The following is a 21,378-nucleotide window of genomic DNA, read 5'->3' as shown; positions in this document are numbered from 1 at the left end:
CACCCCCAGATTGGCTATGGTATTCTACCCTTATGTGATGACTGCAGATGCATCCTTGAAGGACATAGTACAGTTTTGTACCTACCATAAATGTAGATGTCCGATAGGTATGCATCTGCAGTCAGGTTTACCCTCCCTCCTTCCCCTCTGTGGTATTCTTCTTGGGTACTTACCCCTCTTATAGCTAGCTGGGGGGATCTATTATGGTGTATTTGTTTTTATAGTACTGTGCATGTTTGGATTTGTTTTTACAATGCATATCTCCAAATTTTAGCCTTCCTTAGAGGGCACCTGGCATCTGGGGCAAGAAAAACTGAGGAAAATGGCGTCGGCTGATGCTTTTATACCCCAGACGCTCTGACGTCGGGGAAAGTGCGACATCACCTGAGGCCAGACCCAGACTTTGGAATCCGGCCGACCGAAGGGCTGCCTGAGGCAGGACAAACCCATATGTGATGACTGCAGATGCATACCTATCGGACATCTACATTTATGGTAGGTACAAAACTGTACTTTCCCAGAGTCCATGGATGCACCTCCTTTGTGCAGAGGTAGCTGTTTTCCATTCCACTGGGCAAAGCCAGTGCTTAGGCTGTGATTGAAAAACATGCCCAATGGTGATGCTAATTCCTGTTTTAACCCATGTAGAACACAGCCTAGGATGTTGTCTGGTCCAACAGAGGGTGTGTTTTTGGCCTTAGGGAGTTTAAGACCTGCTCATTGGAGATAATAGGTGTGGGACAGGTGTTAGGGATGTTTTGGGGTATATGTGGTGGGGACAGGGGAGTGAAGTTTTCACTGAACCTGTCAGCCAGCAGGTTTGCTATATTCACAGGTTCTGTATATGTAGTACCATTTAGCACAAATCTGGGCCTTGCCTTTGAGGTTGCAGATGTAACTAAAGAATGCCTTGTGGTTATCCTTACTTAGGGAAGCTAATTTTGATCCATAGTTAGCTTTGGGGAGGACTTTACTAGGAGTCTTATTTTCTTGTTTAAGTTGAGGGGGGAGTGTTTCCAGTTTTGACACCGTTCCTTTCTACTCTTAGGCAGCCATTTCTTTCTCCTGTTGTATAGCCTATTAATGGCAGCTGTCCACCAGGCAGCTTTGTTTTTTTTCCTTGCAGATCTTCCTTTGGTTCTATCAGATACAGCAAAGTCAATACAATTGTACAGGTACTCATATAAAGAACCGATGTATAACTCAGTATAGGTGTCTGTTCCATCAGTTGGAGAGGGGCTGTGAAGTTATTTGTGCTGTCATGTAAGAGGTTGTAACTGGCCTTGGAGAAGTTTTTAGTCTAGTTGTTGCTCAGGAGGGGGGGGGGGGGGGCTTGTGTTATAGTTATTTCTAGCAAGACTGATTTGTGGTCCAATCTTACCAGGAATGACCACACATTGGGGGTGGTGCAGTGGTCCGCCATGTTGATGATCACCATATCCAGGATGTTTGAGCCCTTTGTGTGTGTGTGTCAACCAGCTGGTCCAGGGCATTGGGTTAACAAAGTCCAGGAACCTTTGGGCAAGTGAGCATGTATAAATTTACCCAGTCAATGGATGGGTAATTAAAGCCACCCAAAACCAGGGTGTTTGGTTGTATTTTGATTGAATCACATAGATCCAAGTAGGCTGAGTGGATGTCCTTGATTCATGGAGGGGTTCCTATAGCTGGTAATGACCTCAAGAAGGGTCTTGCCGACAGTCTATTGCACCTGTAGTAATTCAAGGGAATTATGCTGTTTAACCAATGTAGAGGTGTACTTATCTTTAATGAAAATTGATACACCACCTCCTTTAGTTCTCATGCCTACAGTTTGTGGTCTGAATGTGTGTAAGGAAATGTAACCTGGTATAGTTGGGGTGTTCCACAGCCTTAAAATGGGTCTCACTGACTGCACAAATGTCAGCATCTTCCAAGGGGAGGACTGCGTCCGGTGAGTGCAGTTTCTGGTTTAGACTCCTAGTGTGTAGCAGCATAACATTGAGGTTATTTTTAGATGGTATTTTTACGTTGGGAATTTTGTTCTTGTGACATTGCATAAAAAGGCACAATGGAGGTGGCAAAAGCCTTAGCCAGTAACCAAAATTCCAGGGGTGTAAGATGAAGAACATCTCTGGCAAAACGTTAAGGTTTGTCAACCATGTCACTCCAGGCTGACAGATACTGGATCCCCTTTGAATGACAGCAGAAACTAAACCAGTTGTTGAAGTCAATCATTATTTGTTTGTATTGAGGAATCGTCCTAGGCAAAGGTAAAATGCTGCTTAATGCTAGGGGCATACGTATCTGAGACACATAATCAGAGAGCTCAGTCATGTCTCTCTTCCTATAGTTCAGTGAGGTCCATCTCGAGTAGTTCACACCGACATGGACTATGACTGAGTCATAAGTGTCTGTTGTTGAGAGACTTGAATACGTGTGTGATGTGGTGGATCCTGGCACCTGACAGACAGCTGACCATGACATTTTCCTTATCCAACCTGGTGAGAGAGAACATGTGTGTGTCTCACGGTTGAGTCGCCTATGCCTTAGAGGTTTGACTGGTGAGACACTGGTGTGTGGTATATTATGTATACTGTGTTCTGCAGAGGATGTATTATGTGAATAGTGCTTGCGTTTGTGATTGAGTGGTCTCTGATGTTTAGGTAGGCTTCTGTTATGGGCCTCCGCATATGTAGGTTTATGTGCTGTTGATTTGGTAGGTGCAAGAGGTGAGGTGTGCATACTGGCAACCTGTTTACTATCAGATGAACTGACTGGTGAACAAGACAGCCTGGAATCTAGGTTCTTGATATTCATGCTTCTCTCACTTAAAGAATTTGTGTGAACTAGAAGAAGTTGGTTGTCTGTGTACATGAGGCAATTGCTGCATTGCCTCAGGATGCCCATGTTGATCAGGCTGGCTGGAGAAACTGTGGGGAATTGTCCGTCCATAATGCTAGGTAAGTTGATGTGTTCAGAAAATGGAGAAGACAGGAAGGACCAGGTAACGTAGAGGACAGGAGAAGTGGACAAAAAACATGAAGGGCTAGTGGTAGGATCTTTGCTGAATGTATCACCTGTCAGTGAGGGGCAATCACGAGAACTCGCTGATGGAGCACCAGGACAGTACTAAGAGAAAATTTGCAGGCAGAAGTGTTTGCATCTATAACTGCCAACAGTGCCCACCACTGCTTGGCATTGCGTGATGTGCAAACAAGCACAAACCCATGCAAATGGGCGCACTGCATGGGTGACAGTGGTGCAGCGGTTAACGTTGTCACCTCACAGCAAGAGGTTCTCCGGTTTGATTCTCGGCTGGGGTGCCTTCTGTGTGGAGTTTGAATGTTCTCCCTGCGTTCACGTGGGTTTCCTCTGGGTACACCGGTTTCCTCCCACATTTTAAAGACGTGTCTGGAGCGTTTCTCCTGGGCCTCCACTAAAAATAGGCTTCTCGGTCAACAAATGTTAAATAATTAAATAAAACAAGCAAACAAGAACAAACTGATTTAAACAAATTAACCAATAAATAAGCTCAAAATTGAGTCCTGTTCCAGCAGCCTTCAATCAGATGACATCTAACTGCACACTCCTGTCACTAGGGTGCAGGGGAACCCTGTCCAACAAAAGATGGCCTGGTTTAATGCTCAAGTTATACAAACAGAACTAGATTGAGCATGTCTGAATGTAGTCTCTGCTACAGCAAACACAGTGCAACAATTTCAGAAAGTAATAGTTCAAATAAGCAGTGATATGGTAAAAATACAGTCGAAAAGTGCAATACACAGTGAAAACGTCTACTCAGCTATAATGAAATGGTAGGTCTTGGTGTTTGGAATGGCAGTGATACCAACACACAATCAGGGCGTCGTTATGTCTCATTGGCTCAAATGTAGAGTTAATGAGAGAGAAGAGACTTCAAGACTTCCTGACACTGAGCTTTCATACAGCATGTCAGGGTAGAGCAGTAGAGTGGTAATTGGCTGGTAGAGCCATAGTTTACTTTTGTTTTCCTTTTCTTTTGTAGCAATGTTTATGGATCCTCTAGCCAATACCGGGCCTCAGGCTACCTAGGTTACCTTGTGCTGGATCCAGCCATGTGTTTGGCTCATTATATTTGGAATTACTTGACAAGCATATTGTATAGTAGCTAAGGGTAATGAAATATCATTCTGAAAATGTTACTGTGGTATTTCATTTCATTATAGAACTATATTTTAAGAGTGTATTTTCTTAAGTGGTGCAGCGGTAGCGTTGTTGCCTCACAGCAAGAGGTTCTCCAGTTCGATTCTCGGCTGGAGTGCGGGGAGTGCCTTCTGTGTAGCGTCTGCATGTCCTCCCCGTGGTTGGGTGGGCGTTTGAAAGACATGCGTAAATGGGCATTGGACGTCGAGCTGGCACCTCGGTGTTCGTGAAAATCTACTGCCAATCATTAATGGACCGGAGTTCCGCTGTGGTGACCCCTAACTGGAAAAAGCTGAAAGACAAACAACAACATTTTCTTATGTTCTGCATGTTCTACACTTTTTTGTTTTTTAGTCTTTACGTGTCCTGCCAGCTATTTGTTATGCTGGAGCAACCACTAGCTTTTAATTGGGACATTTTTGTAATAAGACAGAGCAGCTTCACAATTCCTTTGATGGTAACTAAAATAAGGAAGATGATAACTGAATCCTGAATTTTTACGAAATCACCTTTGCTTCTCAGCCATGTGGTGAAAGAGGACAGTTGTAGAACAGAAATCAAGTTATGTAACAAATTTATTTGGAGTCTGGTAAGTTGTATGGCAGAAAGCAGCAAAAACTCATATTGGTTGAAAACAACAGGGAGTAAGTTCAGGTAAGGTGACGATATATCTTGATATTACTGAAACTGTGCTAAGATCCTGATACTGGTTTTTAAAGCAGATAAGCGATCCCTGTTATCTTGTTGTAGCCATGTCTCACGTCTCCTTCAAACCCAGATTGTGACTATATGCTCCTCTGTTTTTGCACAGCTAACTGGTTTGTAAATCCCTGTTTCTGTTGAAACCTAAATATTCCATTGTCAAGTCTGCCATTAGTTTTAAGTCGGAGACACAGGGTAGAAGGAAATGCCATTATTGTGATGTGCCCTCACAGCCATTTTCATGCCTTCCTTCTGGACTGATGATGTCATTTAACATGCCAGCTTTATTTATTTATTTATCCTTTGTTGACCTGGTTATTCCCACTAGGCTAGTAGCCTTTTTTCAGGGGAGACCTAATGTGGGATTTATACTACTACAGGTGATTCTGCCTGTGCACTGGGGAATTTCTCCTACTCTTTTCTCGTAGAAGTTGCTAGATGGCAGCAGAAGTCTGCTGCAACAGCAAGGAAAAGGTCTAAGAGAGGCAGTGGCATTGAGGAGGGCAGATAAGCTATGGAGAGATTGAGGGGAAAAATTAGAATTTGGAGAAAAGATGTTGTTGTGTCTTTCGGCTTTTCCCGGTTAGGGGTCGCCACAGCGGAACTCCGGTCCGCTAATGATTGGCAGTAGATTTTTACGTGCCGAGTAAAAATGTCACGGGAAACTGTGGAATAAAAGTCAGGGAATTTATAAAAAGGGGACACTATGCAGGTAGTGTAAAAATGTCACGGGAAACTGTGGAATAAAAGTCAGGGAATTTATAAAAAGGGGACGCTATGCAGGTAGTGTAAAAATGTCATGGGAAACTGTGGAATAAAAGTCGGAATTTATAAAAAGGGGACGCTATGCAGGTAGTGTAAAAATGTCATCGGAAACTGTGGAATAAAAGTCAGGGAATTTATAAAAAGGGGACGCTATGCAGGTAGTGTAAAAATGTCATGGGAAAAGTGTGGAATAAAAGTCAGGGAATTTATAAAAAGGGGACGCTATGCAGATAGTGTAAAAATGTCACGGGGAAACTGTGGAATAAAAGTCAGGGAATTTTTAAAAAGGGGACACTATGCAGTTCATGTAAAAATGTCACGGGAAAAGTGTGGAATAAAAGTCAGGGAATTTATAAAAAGGGCACGCTATGCAGGTAGTGTAAAAATGTCATGGGAAACAGGGAATTTATAAAAGGGATGCTATGCAGGTAGTATAAAAATGTCATGGGAAAAGTGTGGAATAAAAGTCAGGGAATTTATAAAAAGGGGATGCTATGCAGGTAGTGTAAAAATGTCACGGGAAAAGTGTGGAATAAAAGTCAGGGAATTTATAAAAAGGGGGGGCGCTATGCAGGTAGTGTAAAAATGTCACGAGAAAAGTGTGGAATAAAAGTCAGGGAATTTATAAAAAGGGCACACTATGCGGGTAGTTTAAAAATGTCATGGGAAATTGTGGAATAAAAGTCAGAGAATTTATAAAATGGGGACGCTATGCAGGTAGTGTAAAAATGTCACGGGAAAAGTGTGGAATAAAAGTCAGGGAATTTATAAAAAGGGGATGCTATGCAGGTAGTGTAAAAATGTCACGGGAAAAGTGTGGAATAAAAGTCAGGAAATTTATAAAAAGGGCACGCTATGCAGGTAGTGTAAAAATGTCGTGGGAAACTGTGGAATAAAAGTCAGGGAATTTATAAAAAGGGCACGCTATGCAGGTAGTGTAAAAATGTCATGGGAAACTGTGGAATAAAAGTCAGGGAATTTATAAAAAGGGGATGCTATGCAGGTAGTGTAAAAATGTCACGGGAAAAGTGTGGAATAAAAGTCAGGGAATTTATAAAAAGGAAGATGCTTGGATCTGAAATTCATTATTTTGTATTATCTGAAGGCTTGGGGGTAGCAGATGGTGGTACATTTGTGATGGGTTTCTCAGACTATTTGATAATACAGATTGAGATAATAGAAGAAAGGGAGTATATGCACAAAGGAAGGGGAATAAAAGAATCGGTGAGAAATTTTGGGGTGAAACTGGAAAGTGGGAGGTATGTCAGCTATGGAAGGATCCTTTAACCATGACGTTCTGTACAAACTGGTCTGTGTAGTGGATTGAATTTAAAAAGAAGTATAAAAAGTGGTTTTATTTTCCAGCAGCAGGATGATGTAAGAAAGGAAGAGAAAGTTAAATATGGCAAAATTTATTGAAATGTATTAGAGAAATTAGAGAATAATACAAAACAGTATTATAATATTGAAAAAGAAATATATAAAATAAATCAAGAAAAAAAATAAGGCATTAATGTTTAGGCAGTGATGTTATTTACATTGTCCATGTGGGTGTGAATGACCTGAGACGCACCTCCCTGGACTACATGAAAAGAGACCTAGAGGAGCTCTCGGAGTATGTGGCCCAGGCAGATATGACCCTAGCCCTGAGCAGCATCCTACCATTGCCCAGAATGATACCACAGTACAAGCACAAAGTAATTGACTTCAATTGGGTAAGTGTATGGTGTCATTCAATGGGGGATCCAGTATCTGTCTGCTTGGGATGACATAATTGACGGACCTCGATGCTTTGCCAGAGATGGCCTGCATCTGTCACTCCTGGGTTTCCGGATACTGGCTAAGGCTCTTGCCACCCCTATAGTGCCTTTTTTCAGGCGATGTTCCAAAGACCAAATTACCACCGTAACAGCTATAAATAAATGCAATCTGAGGGTCATGCTGCTCAGCGTTAGAAGTCTAAATCTCAAGATGCACTTGCTCGAAGCACTCCTCAAAATGGCGAACATTGACATTTGTGCTGTAACTGAGATCTGCAGCAAAAAGCACCTCTGCACTACCAGGCTATAACTTATTCCACACCTTTCAGCCCCAGAACATGGACCAAAGCTCCAAAGGTGATGGTATCTCCATATTCATAAAGGATATGTACACCTCCAGACTAGTAGCCCAGCATAACGCATCTGAGATACTTCAGGTACAACTAACATTGGGTAAGGCGGCAATTCAGATAGTAGCCTGCTATAGGTCCTCAACCATGTCCCAAGACTCTCACTCCAGGTTCCTAAGCACCCTGGAAAGTATTAGGGTCCAACCCAACACTCTCATACTAGGTGACTTCAACTACCCCTCCAACAACTGGGAAAACTACTCATGCACCAATACAGTGGCCCAATGCTTCCTGGAATTCATCAGTTCCAATGTCCTGGACCAGCTCATTCTTACCCCCATTAGAGGAAGCAACATCCTTGGCCTGGTTATTACTAACATGGCAACCATTGCTCTACACCAGTAGTCAATTCCTCTCTGGTTAGATCCAACCACAAACTAATCACCATGGAAATCCACATCTCACCCACACCCCCTGCAAAGGTAACCACCATGAAAAACTTCTCCAAAGCTGACTTTGGGCTCCTAAAAACAGAGGTGGCAATTAGATGCATGACTGCAGAATCATACACCGATGCACTGTACGAACATGTACGTAAATGCACGGAACTAGCCATACCCAACAGAATGTAGATGCTCTCCTCCAAAAAAAGGAAACCAATCTCGTAGTTCCCTGCCATTAATAAGTTCTACAACAGAAGGAAGAAACTGTTGCAGAAAAAGTTGAAATGCCAAGACTGGAAAAACTCCCTTATTAGCCTCAACAAAATGTTGAGATCCCTCATCAAAACCTCTAAAGCCAGCTATGAAGGCAGAATTGCGACAGACACTAAAAACAACCACAAAGCTTTCTATAGTTATATCAAGAATCTCCACGGCAATACCTAGGTTTACTCTGAGTTACTGTACTATGTTACTTCCTATACTGAGCCAACATATATTGCCACTGTACTGGCTAACAGATTCAGTGCCAACTTTACCCCTCTGTATGCCCTGTTCAGTCACAGCCTCACCTCAGGCTTTGTCCCAACCAAATAGTGAACCGCTACAGTCATCCTTTTCCATAAAGGGGGAGCGACTACAGTCTCTGGGAATTATCGCCCCATTAGCCTGACGAGTCTGATATGTAAGGCTATGGAGCACATCATCATGGACTTAAATAACAACGATCTAGAAAATCTCCAAACTCTAGATCCCACGCAGTTTGGTTTTATAAAAGGTAGATCATGCCTGCTCAACCTGGTTGATTTCTTTTGAGTCAGTCACCAGAGCTGTGGATGAGGGCAAGGCAGTTCATACAGCCTACCTCAATCTGGCCAAGGCCTTTGATACAATTCCCCACTCAGGAATTACTGATAAACTCACCAAACTAGGCATCAACCACTATATCACTAGGTGGGCTGCAAATTGTCTCACAGAATCCACAGTGTGAAAGTAGCAGACTCCAAGTCAGACTGCCAACCAGTCACAAGTGGAGTCCCACAGGTATCGGTCCTGGGTCCTCTCCTGATTGGCATCTACTTCACTGAAGTTCAGGCCAACACGAACAGACTCAATCTGACCAAGTTCACAGACGACTGCAAGCTGGGAGCCATTATTAACTCCCCAAGTGATGTAGACATCCTACAGAAAGGCCTCACTGATGCCAGTGACTGGTGTCAAAACCATGGCCTTAAGCTTAATGCCAAAAAATGCATTGTCATCACCTTTGAGAAAAACTGAGTTCCCACTAATTACCACATCAATGGGAGTCCCCTGAACACTGAAGACAATATAAGAGATCTGGGGACACAGGGTTGACAGCAACCTCTCTTTCAACCACCACATTGCCACTGTGGTCAGAAAGTCCTATGTGGCACATCTAATTACCAAGGGTTTTGCATCCAGGAAGAAAGAGGTCATCTCTCTCTACTCTTCCCTGATTAGGCCAATCATTGAGTATAATGCCCCATTTGGCATGTACCTCACTAGACACATGCAACAGCTGGAAAGGCCACAAAAGTACCTCACAAAGAGGATCCTATGCCTTAAATACATGTCCTACACGGACAGACTCAAAAAAACTCCAGCTATTCTCTGTCTCATATCATCTACTAAGAGGCAATCTCTGCTTGATTTACAAAGCCATGTCTGACCCAGCTCTGTTAGAAATGCTACATCTAAAGAAATCCCAATCCCTCCACACCACACACTCCAGAAACCTCTACCTCATAACCCAGAGACTGCCCATGCTCTGGAATCGACTTCCCATACATGTCAAGCAAAGCACCTCACTGGCCCTCTTCAAGAGAAATCTTGATGAGTGGATGGGCAATAGAAAGTTCACCCCGGGGATCACTCCAGTGGTTGTACTTGATAGAGGCACTGGGAACTAATGTCTGGTGGCATGATGCCAGGGTATTTTACTATCATTTTTGCGAATGTCATTTAGACGAGTGCAACGATTTCTGACAAATATTGTCAGAAATGAAAACACCGAGCAACCGAAATATTGAATGGAGCATTTCAGCAATGTCAAATATTGACTTTGCTGAAATTCTGACATCTGCCCCCACTGCACCCCCCTACTTATACATACAAACTGTGAGATCACACTACATTGAGGGTAAGGGTACATTTCCCCATCCCCACTATAGTGCAATCTGCACCGCAGTGTTGAAGCTGACAATAGCGACTGCTCGCTCATGTCAGCTTCGACATTGTGGTGATTGAACTCTCAGTTCGAGAAAATGATTTTCACACATATTCGTTCGTCTAAATGAGAATCGAATATGTGATAGTAAACCTGCCAGGGCACTTGTATGGACTAGGCTTGTAAAGGCTTCAGGGCCATTAACCTAGTAAATGCTTATGAACAAAAGAGAAGGAAGGAGGTGTCTGCATACTTAGTTAAAATAGTAAAGGAAGAGATTAGTATAATGAAAGAAATGAAAAATGTAAAATGAGAGGTAAAGTGAGCACATAAGCAAATTATAAGTATTGTAGTACAGAATATGAGAAATATATGTAAGAGTATAAGGATGGAAAATAAGAGAGTATGGAAGTAAAGATATTTCCAGGACAAGATAAGGAAGAATTTGATAAAGAAATTGCTATTGATGAATTGGATGAAGTACTTAAGAAAGTAAATGTTGATTCAGTATCTGGCCCTTATGGTATAGGATATGGAATGTGCAAGAAATTAATGGGCTGGCAAATGGAGTATTTTCTAACTGTACTGAGTGAATGTTTGAAGGAAGGTTTTGTTTCATTCGATCACAGGAGGTTATTAAGCTATTGGCCTTGAGGCCCTTATAAGCCTAGCCAAGAGTTTAGCCAAATTGGCACCCAATGCCCCTTTCAGGTGAGGAAACAGGTGGAATCCCAGGGGTATATTTTCTGTTTCCCATCTAGTTATCCAGGTTGCGCTTAAAAAAGGGGTAAAGAGGTACTCTGCTTGATGTGGAGAGAAAGTCTATTCCAAAGATGGGGGAGTCTCTGGGACACAAATATGTCTCTCCAACAAGTCTTGTTGATGTCACAGACCAGGTTGAGGGTGAGCGTGCAGGTTACTCGAGTGGAGCTTGACTTGCGGATGTGGAGCAGTGCCGTCAAGGTGGGGCCCGTGATCACCTTGTATGCCAGACAAAGGTCACCTCTAAGGAGCCCGTATAAAACTGAGTAGAGGAATAGGGCTTTTAGCTTATCTGTGTATGGTAGATGTTGAGGTCCTGGATTCTGCTGGTGAGGAAGCTCTGTGGTCTCTCCAGTTGCTGCATGTGCTTTGTGAGGTACATGCTGAAAGGGGCATTATAGTCAATAATGGGCTTTATAAGGGAAGAATATAGGGATGCTATGACCTCCTTGTCCCTGGATGAGGTACCTTACTTATGAGGTGGGCCATATAGAAGGCATTCCATAAAATGGAAGCAATATGGTGGTCAAAAGTCAGGCCGCTATCAAGCTGGGTGCCCAAATTCCTCACGACTAATTGCGTGCTTAGGACATTGTTATTAATGTGATAATTTGTGGGGACGTCACTCTCCCCAAAGGGGATAATGATGCATTTTTTGGTATTCAGCTTGAGGTCATGTTTCTGTCAACAGTCATTTGTCTGAGTGAGACCTTCTTGGAGGATGTCCACATCACTAGGGGGAACTGATGACAGCACCGGCTTTCAGTCATCTGCAAACTTGGTCAGCCATAGCCTACTGGTTTTGTCTGCACCTCAGAAAAGTATATCCCAAATAACAGAGGCCTGAAGACCAAACCCTGGGATACGCCGCTTGTTATGGGTCTACTACTTGAGGTGGCTTCCCCTGTTTTGACTATGTGGGTTCTATCAGTTTGCTACTCATCTGGTAACATATGGATTGATGTCTAGTTGAAAGAGTTTATCTATTAAGCCCAAGAAGGGAATAGTGTCAAAGGCTTTGGCCAGGTCAAGATAGGCTGTGTGCACCATCTTCCCCTTGTCCATGGCTTTGGTGACTTTCTCAAAGAAGTTGACCAAATTTAGCAGACATGACCCCCCCCCCCTTGACAAAGCCAATCTGTGTGGGATCAAGTGTTTGGAGGTTGCCAATGTTCTTGTTAATGAGGTCCATGATAATCTGTTCCGTGGCCTTGCAGATCAGGCTAGTTAGGCTGATGGGTCTATAATTTCCCAGATCGGTGGACGCTCCACCTTTGTGTAAAGGGATGACAGTGGCTCCACTCAGCTGGTACAAAGTCAGTACTCAGGCTTTGGTTGAATAGGGTGCCTAATGGTGCTGCAAGTTCCTGCCTGAGTTCACATAGGATGCAGCTTGGGATGTTATCAGGTCCCATGGAGGCTGTATTTTTTTGCCTTTGAGAGAGCAGTGATGACCTGTTCCCTAGATGTAGGGGGAAGGTACTGCGAATGTCCTGATTTACTGATGTGCGGGACAGAGGGTTAAAGTTTTCGCTGAATCTGTCAGCCAGCAAGTTTGCTATGTGTACAGCATTTGTATATGTGGTGTCCGTGACCACCAGTTCTGAATAGATCATAGGAGGATACTAGGCTAATGACCCTAGAACCCTTTCAAGCCTAGCCAAGTTTTACCCTAATTTCCGCAATCAGCACCTATTGCCCCTGTCCATGAGGTACACAGGTGGAATCCCTTGGGTGAACTCATCCACCCGTTCAGATTGCATTTGAAGAGGGCCAATGAGGTGCTCTGCTTGACATGAAGTGGGAGTCTGTTCCAAAGATGTGGCAACCTCTAGGAGACAAATCTGTCCATCCAACAGGTTCTATTAATGCCACATACCAGGTTAAGGCATTTAGAGCAAGTAACCCATGTACCATTTGGCTGATGGATATGCAGCATTTCCAGTAAAGCAAGGTCAAAGACTGCCTCATGTGCAAAGCAGAGATAGTCTCTGAGTAGTCTGTATGAAACTGAATAAAGTGACAGTGATTTCAGATGATCCTCATAGGACAGATGCTTAAGACCTTGAATTTTCTTTGTGAGGAAACTTTATCTCTCCAATTGTTGCAGGTGCTTGGAAAAGTACATACCAAAAGGGGCATTATACTCATATTATTTGCCTGATGAGGGAAGAGTACCGGGAGGTTATAACTTCTTTTTGTCTGGAGGCAATGCCCTTACTTATGAGGTTAACAATATAGAATGCCCTTCTTACCACTGTGGAGACATGGTGATAAAAGGTAAGGTTACTGTCAAGCTGTGTGCCTAGGTCTCTCACCACTGATTATGTATTTAGGGTGTTATGATGTGGTAGTTAGTAGGAATATTGCTCTTACCAAAAGGGATAACACATTTTTTGCATTAAGTTTGAGGCCATGACTTTGCTGCCAATCATTTGTTTGTGTAAGACCCTCTTGTAGGATGTTGGCATCATTTGGAGATTCTATGACCCCTCCCAGTTTGTGTCATTGGCAAACTTTGTGAGCCACAGACCTTTAGTTTTAACTTGTACTTCGGAGAAATAGATGCCAAACAGTAGATGTCCCAGGACTGATGTCTGTGGAGCACCATTGGTTACAGGTCTACTGTTGGAGGTGGATTCCCCTATTTTGACTATATGGGTTTTATCAGTGAGCCAGTTAATAATCCATCTAATGATCAGGGTTGATACCTAGATAGGTGAGTTTGTCTATGATGCCTGAGTGGGGGATAGTGTCAAAAGCTTTGGCTAAGTCTAGGTAGTCTGTATGCACAGATTTCCTCTCATCAAGGGAAGGGCCTTGGTGACTGTCTCGAAGAAGTCTGCCAGGTTTAACAGTCATGATCCTGCTTTGACAAATCCAAATTGCATAGGGTCAAGTGTTTGGACATTACCTATATCTTTGTTGATATGGCCCTTGATGATTCGCTCCATGGCCTTGCAGGTAAGGCAGGTCAGGCTAATAGGTCTGTAGTTCCTGGGGGTCAGTGGAAGCACCACCTTTGTGCTATTGCTTGTAAGAGAAATTGTGGATGATAAGTAAAAGGGAGGATATAAAACATGTAGGTGATATTAGTAAAACATCTGATACACAATGCTTTGTGGGATGTTACAGAGAGGTATGGGATAGATAATAGAATTAGGAGAGTGTGCATGTCAGCATATCAGAATAATAGAGTGAGAGAGTTAGCAAAAAGGAGGCTGAGTAAAGAAATCTGCATGAAATGTGGTATAAGACGAGGAAGAAAGTAAGGGATTGGATGATGTGAAGATTGGGGATGTGTAGTTTCAGTGAATGAAGTGTCATTGCTAGGAATATAATTTGAGAAACATGATATAGTTTCAATGCAGTGGGAAGGGCTGATAAAAGAAATGAAAGAAATATGTCTTCTGATTAGGAAGTATAGATTAGCATTAAGGAAAAAGGTCGATCTGGCAAATTTGGTATTGATGTGAAAAACAACATATATGTCAAAAATTTGTATTATTCCAATAAAATATGAAAAGGAGTTGTACAACTGGTGTTTTCTTTCATATGGTGTTTCAAGATGAAACCTAATAAAAAGAAAGGTGTGTTGTGCATGAGTGAAGATGAAGAAATGCAGTTATTTATTCTGATTATTTAAACTTGTATACAGTATTAAAGTGGGTAAGAGAAAGAAAACTCGACTGGAGAAATTAACAATTAACAAGAAAAAGAAAATAAAAACTGTTAATTTAGAGAAAAATAAAAGGCTGTGGTATAATAATGTGATAAAACAATATTGTTATGTAAATTCACAACAATTTTTACCAGGAGTGAGTAAAGCCATTAAAGTAAGGAAAAGTGGGGTACCAAGATAGTAGTGTGTCAGGATTTCCTATGGAGACTGGTAATAAATAAGTTACCAGTAAAGGGGAGTATACCATGTGATGTCCCCTCTCTGGGCCAGTAATCAAGGAGCCTGAATCCTCACCACTGACATTGGCGAGGGACATTCACTTGGAACAAAAATAGATGCACACAGTATTTCCAGATGCAGCTCTCTGCATCAACCACAGTTTCCCTTAAGAGCACACAGGTAACACATCCAGTCTGGGGTCTGAGTTTTTTTGTCTCTCTCCAGGTCCCCAGTAAGACTCTCCAGTGGCACAGCTGTAGAGTTGAGTCCTCAGCCGAGTGTCCAAGCCAAGTCCCCAGTGCTTTGTGTCGCGTGGACACACACACACACACACACACACACACACACACACACACACACACACACACACACACACACACACACACACACGGGAAAGGCTGGCACAGATTTACTAGCTATGCCCCCTTCTTCCCAGACTATAAGGTAGTTACACTGGGGTCTATATCAGATAATCAAAGTTTCAGAACTTAGAACACCATACGGTCGACCCCATATTTATTTATTTGTTTTATTTATTTATTTGTAGTTGGTTTACCAGGATGGTCCATTGGGCCAATGAACCCATTTTCAATGGAGTCCTGGGGAGAAAAGCTCCAATAACAATCTAGGTTACAATAGTTTAAAGAATATATTTTTACAAGGGTTATAGTTTTGAGCAAGACATTTACAATTCAAACAGCAAACATTACAAATAATACACACTAGTGATGAGGATGAAGTTAAAACTAACTGGCAGTGGAACATTGCATATACAGCAGAGAGGCATTATTTTTTTGGGATATACAGTTCATAGTTACAGTCTGCTTTGTTGTTTACAAATTGCACATAAGCAGTGACAGTCTGATGCATTTTTTACTACTAACATATAAGTACTGGAATATAAGCATATGGAGAGATGATAGAAGGAGAAGGTTTTTGATGAGTAATAGATTGAAAGAGAAGAGAGAAGGAATCCAAGGTGAAGGAATGAAGTGAAAAAGGAGTTTGTTATCCTTGGAATGAAGGGAACAGGAGTTTGATATCATATGTTATGTAGGGAGAGAGCAGGAGTATTCCCATTGGGATATTAGGTGTGAGTGAAGGGATTTTTTGAAAGAGTAATGGTTAGAAGTGATCGAAGTACTGAAACTTTTAATACCTGATTTAAAAAAAAAAAGAAAAAAAACAAAAGTAACTGCTTTAAGCAGGGGGGCAACCCCGCCCTGCACCCCAACCCCCCTCTACTTAAATATACCAACTCTGAGATCGCACTTTAACAGAGTATGGTGCGGAAAGGGAAGATTTCCCTTTGCTGCTCTGTAGCTCAATCTAAGAGTTGGTATATTTAAGTAGCAGGGGTGTAGGGGGCTTACCCCCCCCTGCTAAAACCCTTTTACTTTACTTTTTTTTTCCCTTAATTTTTGATGTTTTGCAACTCTGATGTCTAGTGATTCGAAGTTGTAAAACTTCGACAATTTAATATAGACCCGTTACACTGCCACCAGGCACCCCAAAGCCAGCTATTCTAAGGCTCTTACAAGGGTACCCAATTATCTTCTTCTTCTTCTTTCGGGTGCTCCCGTTAGGGGTCGCCACAGCAGATCAACTGTTTCCATTTCTTCCTGTCCTCTGCATCTTGCTCTGTCACACCAACCACCCTCATGTCCTCTCCCACCACATCCATAAACTTTATCTTAGGCCTTCTTCTTTTCCTGTTACCTGGCAGATTCATCCTTAGCATCTTTTTCCCAATATACTCTGCATCCCTCCTCAGCACATGTCCAAACCAACGTAATCTTGCCTCTCTGGCTTTGTCTCCAAACCTTCCAACGTGGGCTGACCCCCTAATATATTTATTCCTAATCCTGTCCATCCTCGTCACACCCAGTGCAAATCTTAACATCTTCAGCTCTGCCACATCAAGCTCTAACTCCTGCCTTTTTGTCAGTGCCACTGTCTCCAACCCATATATCATAGCTGGTCTCACTACCCTCTTGTAGACCTTCCCTTTCACTCTTACTGGTACTCGTCTGTCACAAATCACTCCTGACACTCTTCTCCACCCACTCCATCCTGCCTGTACTCTCTTCACCTCTTTTCCACATTCACCATTACTCTGAACTTTTGATCCCAAGTACTTAAACTCATCCACCTTCGCCACCTCTACTCCCTGCATCCTCACCATTCCTCTATCTTCCCTCTCATTCACACACATATATTCTGTCTTAGTCCTGCTGACCTTCATTCCTCTTCTCTCTAGACCATATCTCCACCTCTCCAGGGTGTCCTCTACATGTTCCCTACTCTCACTACAGATCACAATGTCATCTGCAAACATCATATTCCATGGGGACTCCTGTCTGTTCTCGTCTGTCAACCTGCCCATCACCATTGCAAATAAGAAAGGGCTCAGAGCTGATCCTTGATGTAAATCCCACCTCCACCTTAAACGCATCCGTCACTCCCACCACAGACCTCACCGCTGTCACACTACCCTCGTACATATCCTGTACCACTCTTACATACTTCTCTGACACTCCCGACTTTCTCATACAATACCACAGCTCCTCTCTAGGCACCCTGTCATATGCTTTTTCTAAATCCACAAAGACACAATGCAACTCCTTCTGACCTTCTCTGTACTTCTCCATCAACACTCTCAGAGCAAACATCGCATCTGTAGTGCTCTTTCCTGGTATGAAACCATACTGCTGATCACTAATCATCACCTCCCTTCTTAACCTAGCTTCCACTACTCTTTCCCATAACTTCATGCTGTGACTGATCAGTTTAATCCCTCTGTAGTTACTACAACTCTGCACATCACCATTATTCTTAAAAATCGGTACCAAAACACTTTTTCTCCATTCCTCAGGCATCCTCTCACTTTCCAAGATTTCATTAAACAATCTAGTTAAAAACTCCAATGCCATTTCACCTAAACACCTCCATGCTTCCACAGGTATGTCATCTGGACCAACAGCCTTTCCGTTCTTCATCTTCTTCATAGCTATCCTTACTTCCTCCTTGCTAATCCACTGCACTTCATGATTCACTATCCGCACATCATCCAACCTTCTCTCCCTCTCATTCTCTTCATTCATCAACCCCTCAAAGTACTCTTTCCATCTGCTCAACACACTCTCCTTGCTTGTGAGTACGTTTCCCTCATTATCCTTTATCACCCTTACCTGCTGCACATCTTTACTAGCTGGGTCCCTCTGTCTAGCTAATCGGTGCAGGTCCTTTTCTCCCTCCTTAGCGTCCAACCTTTTATACAACTCTTCATATGCCTTATCCTTAGCCTTCGCCACCTCTCTCTTTGTCATGCACCTCATCTCCTTATACTCTTGTCTACTTTCTTCATCTCTTTGACAATCCCACTTCTTCTTCGCCATCCTCTTTGTCTGTATACTGAATGAAATTAATATTAATACAAATGATAGTTTGACCAATGCAGTAAGGCTTTCAGGAGTGACCACAGAGTCACCAAATAGATAAGTACTCTCAACGTTTAAAATATTCTCTAAAAGACAAGACACAATGAAAAGTTTAAATATATTTAATAATAAATAATAAAAGAATATGAAAATATGGAATATCTATTTACAATAAACACCAGAGTTTCATTCACAGAAAATACTAAAATAACACAGACAAATAGATTCACACAGATAGAGAAGAACAGTATTAAGTAATCTCACTATATTTTCCTGACTGATCTAAAGAATTACTATTCCCTGGTCACTTACTAGAGAAAGGCAAGATGAAGTGGGTGGGGGATTCTTCTTTGTCAGATTCCAAAAACAGACTGCCCTGCAACTTCAGTCTCATCTAGTATTAAAACATAATTACAGAGCTGGCTTACAGAATGATATCACATATATCTGGCCATATGACTTCTGGTTTCTATACTACCCCATGGCTAGAAGCTGCCAGGAGTTAGCACATATGTGTCAATAATACACACACATAGAGCTTTGCTAAGATCTGTTGCAGCTTCTGGAAGTCATAAAACCATTTTGACACTTCCACCCTTCCAGAGTAGTAATTAGTTCCCTGCTAGAGACAATACAACTAGATTCCCAGTTTGTTTCTGGCAGTAATCAGAATTGTAAGATACAATCTTTATGGCCTAAATTAAGTGATTTAATTTCATACTATTTTTCAAATTAGCTGTACTGCGATTTAACCATTTCTCCTTCAGTATCCTCTGTTAACATGTATACATGTCCTCAGTTACAAGAGTACAGTCTGATATAAATGTATATTTCTTTGCTGTCCAGCAGGACAAACTGTTGGTACATTTTAACACAAGCAGCTTTACAAATACGTTTTTCAGCACAAGCATCTGTGCAAATCAGTTTGACATACAAATGACATGTAATTCTTTACAAAACTCTAGCCAGCTATGCCGGCATATATTACACATCCACGTCTTCTCCTGACATAGCTGGCAATACCTCACATCGTCACATCCCATATAAAGTAAAGTTGAAAGAGTGTGCTTACTTTGTGGAGAGGAAGAGACAGAGTATGATTTTTTGAAATGTAAAAGACTGGTGAAACTGTGGAAAAAGTTGTATGAAGAAATGATTTTGAGAATATTAATGACATAAACAGTATAGATATGAATTTAAGTACGCGTGGATGTTATAAGATTAGTAAGAAAGAATATATAAGATTGGTAATTTATTTTATGCAATGTAGGTTTTTTGGAATGAAAGATTTTATAACATTTTGTATAATAGGAAATGGATTTTGAAAGAAATATTGTGAAAAATCTGATTATGGTTGTGAAAATAAGAACAGAAGTCAGTTATGGGAGAATAACAATGAGCATGCTTTAAGAAAAAAGATAAATAGTAAGAAATAAAAGTGTGTGTGTACGGATCCCTATCAGTTGTTCGAAATCTCAAAACTTAGAAGACTATATGGCCGAGACCATATGTCTGAAGTTTTGTATTGGAATCGCTGTACAGCGGGGAACTTGGGATTTGCTGTTTTCCTCAATGTAGTGAGATTTCGGAGTTGGTATACTTAAGTAAGGGGGCTTATCCCCCTGCGAAAAGGTAAGTAAAAGTGTTTTTTTGTTTTTTATTTTGATTTCAAACTTTCAAAACTCTGAACATATGGTCTTTGGAGTTTTGGCAGTTTGATCAACTGTAGTAGATATATATATGTGTGTATATATATATATATATATATATATATATATATACACCTCCAGCTTCAGAGGAGCATTGGCCCCTTTTATACATCTACGCCCACAACTCATGTCAGATGGCAATAGAATCAGCTCCAGTGTGACTTGGCTGGTACATATTGCCTAAATGATTCAGAATAGTTTGATGACAACTACATATTCCCGTCTGATCAGTGGCTTTAATGATGAAAAAATATAAATGGCTCTTTACTTAGTTCATAATTTTTCTGATTTAGTGATCATGCATAAAGCAGGGAACTGATCATGCTTTGTCTCTGAACTCTTTTATAGCAACAGAGCTGGCAATGTGAGGTGTCAGACTTCCAAGCACTGGCAGTGTGCAACTGAACCGCGAGGCCATTTTTACCTTGCGAGTACCCACCATTAGGCCTTATCTCCTTTTTCAAGGAGGGGCAGGCAGCCATACTAGTGGTGGGGTTATGGTAACTCACCCAGTTGTGCAGCTTCTTTTTAACTTAGCGAGTTAGTTCCAGAGAAGGCTGGGGTAGCATAGCATGACATATCTATCCGCCCTCCTTGTTTTTCTATTTGTTGGAGTAGGTTTAGGTCTCTGGCCTTGGTGTTATCTGGACTGTTTGATTTATGAAGGTATAAGAGTTCTTGGACTACTGAATCCCTTATAGCCTATATCAAATGGAGAATAGGGATAAAGCCTGCAGTTTTTCTTGGCAGTTGAGATCTTTTAAGCCCATGATATTTTTAGTTACATACTTCTGAGGCCTTTCTAATTACTTAATATGCTTGGTAGGTCACATTCCAAAGTGGGTGGTTTACTCCACGATCAACATTCCAAAGTGGGTGGTGTACTCCATGATGGGTATAATCATGATGTAAGGAGTACACGGAGCTGAGGACTTATTTAGATCTTTTGCTATGAGCTGTGCAAGAGAAAAGGATTTTTTAACCACAGTTGCAATGTGATAGTTAAATGTCAGGAAGCTGTACACCCATTTACCTAGGTCTCTCACAGCCTTTTCATTTTGAAATGATGTGTGATCTGTGCTGTGAGTTGGAGCCAGGTGATTACCAAAGGCTACAGTTTTGAACTTTTTGGCATTTAGTTTAACCTCAGTTTTGGTACACCAGCTACTGACATGTGTAAGCACATATTGTAAT

This window comes from Protopterus annectens, chromosome 16.part0 (genome assembly GCF_019279795.1).
Source record: "Protopterus annectens isolate FY-2018-M chromosome 16.part0, PAN1.0, whole genome shotgun sequence".
Taxonomy (NCBI): Eukaryota; Metazoa; Chordata; order Ceratodontiformes; family Protopteridae; genus Protopterus; species Protopterus annectens.
The sequence above is the reverse complement of the archived record's forward strand: the minus strand, read 5'-3'. Positions refer to the sequence as shown.